Consider the following 7500-nt stretch of genomic DNA (forward strand, 5'->3'; position numbering starts at 1 on the left):
CTCATTGTCTTCACCTCAGTTCTAACTACAGCTGGCTTTACACACAGCAGTCCTGGGCAATGATATAACAGTCTTTTGCAGGTCAGTTGATGTGGTTGCTGCTCTGTTTTATTATTATTTTATTTTTTTATTTGATTCTCATGTCTGTCTGGCTTGCGATTCCCATGAAATGATCAGGGGACTTAAAGGTACACTGTGTACGAGTTTTAGTTGTTTATTTCCGGAATTCATGCTACCCATTCACTGATGTTACCTTTTTCATGAATACTTACCACCACCATCAAATTCTAAGTATTCATTATGACAGAAAAATTGCTATTTCCATACATGAAAAGGGGGATCTTCTCCATGGTCCGCCATTTTGAATTTCCAGAAATAGTCATTTTTAGCTGCAGAAATGACTGTATTGGGCCATACTAGAAAATATTAGTTTATTACTTGGTAAGCTTTCATGAAAAGGTCAAATTTGGCAATAGGCAGCCCAGTTTCAATTAGCAGCGTAGTTGCAGTACCTTTTTTGACAATTTCCTGCACAGTGTACCTTTTTAAGGTCAGACATCACATTTTGGCATCACTTCAGTACGTTTGGAACCAGGGCTGAGTGCTGAAATGGTACCGAGTACTTGGGGCTAATGGAAAAGTGTCAGAGCTGCACCATGCCATATCAAACAGTGACGTACTGTACCACTTCACTGCCAGTACCAACGATACACTACGCCAGTGTTTCCCAACCTTTTTTGTCTTGTGTACCCCCTAAGCCTTTTCACTGTGCCATGAGTACCCCCTAAGTCAAGTTTTATATAGCTTTCTCTATGCTAATGTCACTAAGATCTATGTATTTGTTAAAATTACAAATTGTCCAAGTACCCCCTGCAGTGTGCTCGCGTACCCCTAGTGGTACACGTACCCCTGGTTGGGAAACACTGCACTACGCTACTAGATAAATGAGATGTGTCCTTTGTTTAATGTGGTTGTACCTGTACTGCGTTTATTCTTCCTGTTGGTTAAAATGTTTTTCCTGCATGTTTGTTTCCTGGCATACATTGACCGGCCCTCATACGCAGACTGACAACATTGATGTGAAGAGGGAGTGCATGCTGAGGAGCTGACGGTCTACCTGAATGAAGAGCCAGACAAAGTGGTATGTTACAACTCGGCAGCTAGATCTGTCTTTTTCGTTATTAGGTGGCATAGGGAGATCGCACACATCAGTGGCCTGCGAGGCTCATTTTGTTGGGCTCTGGTGGGCTCCTCCTGTGCTACCTGACATGTCTCCTGGCATCTCATCCACGTTTTGGACACTGCTGGAGGACACACACCAAACCTTCTTGCATTGATGTGCCATCTTGGCCTCAGTTATGTGTTCTTTGCAAACACGAATCTGCCCAATTCCAGCTTTGCTAAAGCACCCTCACATCATCACAAACCCTTTGCCAAATTTCACGTTCAATCCAACACCAGTCATCTCTGATTTGTAGATCTCTGCAGGTCTCTATCTACCCATGAGGGTGTTGCACTTGCTGTGGTACATTGCGAAGGCCGCATTACTGAAGCAGCAGAAGTTATCTTAGAAGAAAACTTAAACTCAATATAGGTTTTAGTTCTGGAATACGATCGTGCTGTAGGGTAATAATTTTTTCATAGTTTCACCTTAGACAACTCCCCCTTAGGAGACCAAACTTTGAGCAGACTCTTTTGCATTGGATGGGTGGGGTTTGACATATCTTTCTCTCTCATGCAATTTTTGGTTGACAATGTGCCTAAAAGGGCCAATATGTTCAAAATACTAATAATTGTGCTGGTGGGGCAGCCGTGGCCTAGTGGTTAGAGAGTTGGTTTTTCAATCTATTGGTTGCAGGTTTGAATCTCCCCTGACCTGTCGCTACATCTCCATCCATGGCTAAAGTGCCTAAGGCAAGGCACCTAACCCCACATTGCGCCAGGGCCTGTAACCAATACCCTGAAAAGTAATAAATGTAAGTCGCTTTGAATACATGAAAGCGTCAGCTAAGTGTAATGTAATGTATTGTAACAATTTTGCACACTGTATACTTAGCTGTATGTGTAAAGTTTCTCACCAACACTCGTGAAAAGATCATGACCCTGTTTCTCAAAAACACCGTTGTTAGTTAGCGACTTGGTATTTTGCCAATGGGAAATTGCATGCAAGCAAAGTTTTTACTGTAGTTACCAATGATGCTGTTGAGAAACATACTCCAGAATGGGGTCATAGCCACACCAAAAACGAAGAGAGGTAATTGAACATCAGTTTGATCTCACATTCAATTGCCTAAACAGGCAGTGTGAGGGCACACAAGTCAACATCCTCCTCATACCTTTCATAAACTATACTAAATATACTACTATACTACTTTTCCCATCTCTGGGTGTGTTAGGGTGGACAGAAATGCCCCAAACTTGCGCCCACAAATACCGCTTACGGCTTCAATCATGGGTTTTGTTTACTGTTTTCCAGGATGTTGATCTGGACGGTCCAGCTGAAACGTATTGTCTTCGTGTGCGTGTGATCGGCAGAGAGTCCTCAACGACATTGGTAACGTACCTGTGGCCATTGCAGTGTTTGTTTTGGTTTATGCTCTTAATCTCTGTTACCTTCCAGAATGGAAGTACACTTTCAAATTTCTGTTTCATTCTAACCGTCTGTTTCATCAGTTTTTGCACTGCTTTTAAATGTACACTGTGTAAGATTCTTAGTTGTTTATTTCCAGAATTCATGCTACCCATTCACTAATGTTACCTTTTTCATGAATACTTAGCACCACCATTAGGGTGCATCAGTTGCCCCCTATGAAAAGATATGGCATTGAATATTTTGAAATTTGGATGAAGTCTACCGGGGCCACCAGCCCCATGAAAATAGAAAATAATGGTGATAGTCAAAATGTTGAATAGAAACAGGGCTGGACTGGCCATCTGGCATGGCGGGCATTTCCCGGTGAGCCCCGCACCCTCGTGGGCCCCCATTGTTTTATTTTTTACATTACTGAAAATAGGGGCCCATGAGGGTGCGGGGCCCACCGGTGAGTCAGTTCTCCGGCACTAATAATAATGAGGGGGCCCCCTTAAATCCGAAAGTGCCCGGGCCCTATTTATCGCCCAATCCAGCCCTGAATAGAAATGGACATTTTGCTGCATAAAGCTACCCAATAAAAACATATTGCCTCAGCTGTGTGATAAAAAAAAAATCTATGCACAGTAAAATCACTCTGTGGAAAATGTGTTGAAATTTAGATTAATTCTACTGGGTCCACCACAATGGTGATAGTGATAGGCAACCTGGATTCCAAAGTCCAGTGCCACATATTCCAAATATAGCCAATATAGCGTAATGAGCCAGCTGACCCACTGCCAGTATCAAGCAAGAGATTGCGAAGTTGTATGACTTTTGTGTGCTTCACCTGTGGGCCTAGGATTGTACAGGTAGCTGTTAATACCTGGTGGAACATCTGTACTAAAGCTGTGAATGCTCCTTGGAATGACTTTTGTTTTTTCAAGAAATCCCTGCAGAAGTTCAATAGAGTACATACAATACAACTGTATGTGATGTTGGAAAGAGTGACTTCCCAAAACCTGTACTTAAGTGGGCAGTCATGGGTGAGCGGTTAGGGCGTCAGACTTGCATCCCAGAGGTTGCCGGTTCGACTCCCGACCCGCCAGGTCGGTTCGACTCCTGACCCGCCAGGTTGGTGGGGGGAGTAATCAACCAGTGCTCTCCCCCATCCTCCTCCATGACTGAGGTACCCTGAGCATGGTACCGTCCCACCGCACTGCTCCCCATGGGGCGCCACTGAGGGCTGCCCCCTTGCACGGGTGAGGCATAAATGCAATTTTGTTGTGTGCAGTGTGCAGTGTTCACTTGTGTGCTGTGGAGTAATGGCACTCTTCAATACAGTTGTATTGACTGCCTTGTAGCCTAGGCATTCCAAGGAACATTCACAGCTTTAGTACAGATGTTCCTCCATGAATTGTAGGCCCACAGGTGAAACACGTAAGGGTTAACGTTCGGCGAGAAGGTCGCTACCGTGGAATAGCAGCACGACAGAGAGAATCTTTAGACCCCGACGCGGAGCGGAGGGGTCTTGTTCTCTCTGAAGTGCTGCTATTCCACAAAGCGACCTTCTCGCCGAACGTGTGACCGACGTGCAGCTACTTAAGCCGCAGTGCAGCGGTAGGGTTGGCTGTGCCTCGGTTCACGTCAGATATGCGAGGCGCACGTGTAGTCTCTAACATAGTTTTGCACAAAAGCTAAAATAACGTTTCTTGCGTGTCGAAAATGAGTGGTCTTACGACGCAAATCCAAACCTTTCAAATTCACTGTCATCATATGTGAAATCCGGAGCACATGCCAAACGGGATGAGGATTTAGCTTGACTCGCTCCATTAACTCTCATTCAAAATTTTGAGAGCTCCAGCCCCATGGATCGGAAGTAGAAGGGCGTGACTTAGGTGCCCCATTGCCCTAACTGGAAAGGTAAAACTAGGTATGTCATTTGGAATATGTGGCACTGGACTTCAGCTTTGGAATCCAGGTTGCCCATCACCATCACCATTATTTTGTATTTTCATGGGTCTGGTGGACCCGGTAGAATTCATCTAAATTTCAACATATTTTACACAGAGTGATTTTACTGTGCATAGAACATTTTTATCACACAGCTGAGACAATATGTTTTTATTGGGTAGCTTTATGCAGCAAAATGTCCATTTCTATTCCAAGATTCTGACTATCACCATTATTTTCTATTTTCATGGGGCTGGTGGCCCCGGTAGACTTCATCCAAATTTCAAAATATTTTACACAGTGTGTTTTTACTGGGTGTAGAACATTTTTACTATAGGGCCAATGCAATATCTTTTCATAGGGGGCATCTGATGCACCCTAACCACCATCATATTCTTAGTATTCATTATGACTGGGAAAAATTGCATTGGGATCTTGGCCATTTTGAATGTCAAGAAATTGCCATTTTTAGCTGCAAAAATGACTGTATTTGGGCCATACTATAAAATATTTGTTTATTACTTAGCAAACTTTCATGAAAAGATCAAATTTGGCAATAGGCAGCCCAGTTTCAATGAACAGCATAGTTGCAGTACCTTTTTTGACCGTTTCCTGCACAGTGTACCTTTTTTTAAGAGTTTTTAGAGAAATTGAGAAATTAATCTTTCTCATTTGCACTTGAAGAGGTACCCTCATTTTGTATCTTGCTTTGATCATTACATGTGCAATGAAAAAATAAAGGCAACTAATTCTTCAACTTTATCGCGTGTAACTTTATTGTAGTTGGTCTTATAGGCTCAACTGGAACCAACTTACAACTGACGAACTTGGCTGACATGCATATTGGTAGATGCGTGTGCCTTGAGGTGTTTTCTAGCTTGATCTGAACTGATAAGGACAACAATGAATGTTTAATTAATTAAGGTATATTGATTTTATGATTGACTTTTATTATGTTTGATGTTCATGTGGCTTGACAAGTATTGTCTTAATACAGTTAATTAGATGTGTTGAACAATCCAAACAATATTTTGTTGTGGGAACATAAATATATTATGGAAAGTATTTCCATCCAATTTGATTATGCTACCATAGCAAGATGTTGCTTTGTTGAGTCTATCAATGTAAATACTGCTGTAACTACCCCATGAAGTTGGTTCATCCAGACCTAAACCAAATATGTTGGAGCAACATGTAAAAGTTATGATGGATTAACCCTTTCTATTAAGGTTGAAATAACCTTTAAAAGTTATGTTGGCTGTACCCCTTGTACTTAGGTCACAGTTACACTTACATGTTATGTTGATCCAACATATTGACCTTAATGTGACTCAACAAAAACATTTCTTGCTAAGGTAGCATAATCAAATTGGATGGAAATACTTTCCATAATTTTTTTATGTTCCGCCAACAAATAATTTGTTTCAGTGTAGCTGAGTAGAAGGCTATGCTTAAGACATCTCTCTCTCTCTCTCTCTCTCTCTCTCTCTCTCTCTCTCTCTCTCTCTCTCTCTCTCTCTCTCTCTCTCTGTCTCTCTCTCTCTCTCGCTCTCTTCCTCCCCCCAAGGTTACAGGTAGGCATGTAGGCCCTCATGAAGCAATAGTACCCTGCTAATGCAGGTAGATCTTACACTATATTTTACTCAAGTGCATGCTCAATATATTCAATTCAGTGCACATAGGCCTATTCAAAATATTTGTAATTGAATGAAAATACTGCAATTATTGTTTTTGTATTTATCAAAGTATTGTAATGTGTTTTTAGACAATAGATTACAACATAATAAAAAAATTGTCGAAATATGTATTCTGACAAAATGGTTTCCTGTTTGTGTCTATCATGGGGGTACTTTTGGTAGAAGCCCAGAGGCATTTTTTCAAATATTGACTCCATGTAATGGATTGTCATAATATAAATATTGTGATAACATAATCATTAAATAAAATGAATAAAATAATAATAAAACGATGTTAAGGATGATAGTAATGACGATGACTATTATCATGCAGTATGTAGCCTACCTGTGTATTGCCATGTGATATATTTCTGCAGCATTGTATGAAAACACTGCAGCTATTGTCATTTTATATACAGTATATTCTTAACGTAGCATAACATAATTTGAATATTACAATTTGCTAACACATTATTGATTTAATATGTATTATTACACTGTCATGAAATATATTTCTTTGCGTTTGTGTGTGTTATGGGGGTGCTGTTGATACTGTATAGTCCAAAGGCTGTTCTGTGCCTTTCCCACATTGTGCTGGGAGTAGCCTGTCCCAAGGACTGTTTAGTGTGCTCACGTAGGCTAGAGTACAGTACGACCCTCTCCTGCCTATACAGTCCTTGGAGACAAGAATGGGGTGAGGGACGCTGTGTGTGTGTGTGTGTGTGTGTGTGTGTGTGTGTGTGTGTGTGTGTGTGTGTGTGTGTGTGTGTGTGTGTGTGTGTGTGTGTGTGTGTGTGTGTGTGTGTGTGTGTGTGTGTGTGTGTTTGTGTGTGTGGGTGTTTGTGTGTGTGTGCGCGTGCATGCGCGTGCCTGTTTGTGTGGATGATTGTGTGTGTGTGTGTGTGTGTGTGTGTGTGTGTGTGTGTGTGTGTGTGTGGGTGTTTGTGTGTGTGTGTGTGTGCGCGCGCATGCGCGTGCCTGTTTGTGTGGATGATTGTGTGTGTGTGTGTGTGTGAGTGTGTGTGTGTTCAATTACCAGCATATAAATTATGAAATAGGGTGCCAGGCTGACTTTACAGCCTTCCCCACCTCACCGCTGCATGTGTGGATGATTGTGTCTGAGAGTGTGTCTGTGTGCACGCATGTGTGAATACCTGGGTACGGTATATACAGTATGTGTTTGGGCGTGTCTGTGTGTGTGTGTAAATATGTTTGTGTGTGTATGTGTGCATTTATGCAGTGGTGAGGGACGCTGCGTGCATGTGTGTGTGTGTGTTTGTGTGTGTGCGTGTGTGTGTGTGT

General features: G+C 42.0%; 1 long non-coding RNA gene across 2 annotated transcripts in view; it reads left to right on the top strand.

The window, feature by feature from the left end:
* The window catches only part of LOC134453696 (uncharacterized), a 5207-nt gene extending 2409 nt beyond the window's left edge, over positions 1–2798 (top strand). For both annotated transcript variants that reach the window (XR_010035701.1, XR_010035700.1), the window contains 2 exons: positions 1065–1141; positions 2477–2798. This is a non-coding gene — a long non-coding RNA (uncharacterized LOC134453696). The remainder of the gene's footprint in view (positions 1–1064; positions 1142–2476) is intronic.
* The last annotated feature ends 4702 nt before the right edge of the window (positions 2799–7500 follow it).

The sequence above is a fragment of the Engraulis encrasicolus genome, chromosome 8, assembly GCF_034702125.1.
Source record: "Engraulis encrasicolus isolate BLACKSEA-1 chromosome 8, IST_EnEncr_1.0, whole genome shotgun sequence".
In the NCBI taxonomy this organism is placed as follows: Eukaryota; Metazoa; Chordata; class Actinopteri; order Clupeiformes; family Engraulidae; genus Engraulis; species Engraulis encrasicolus.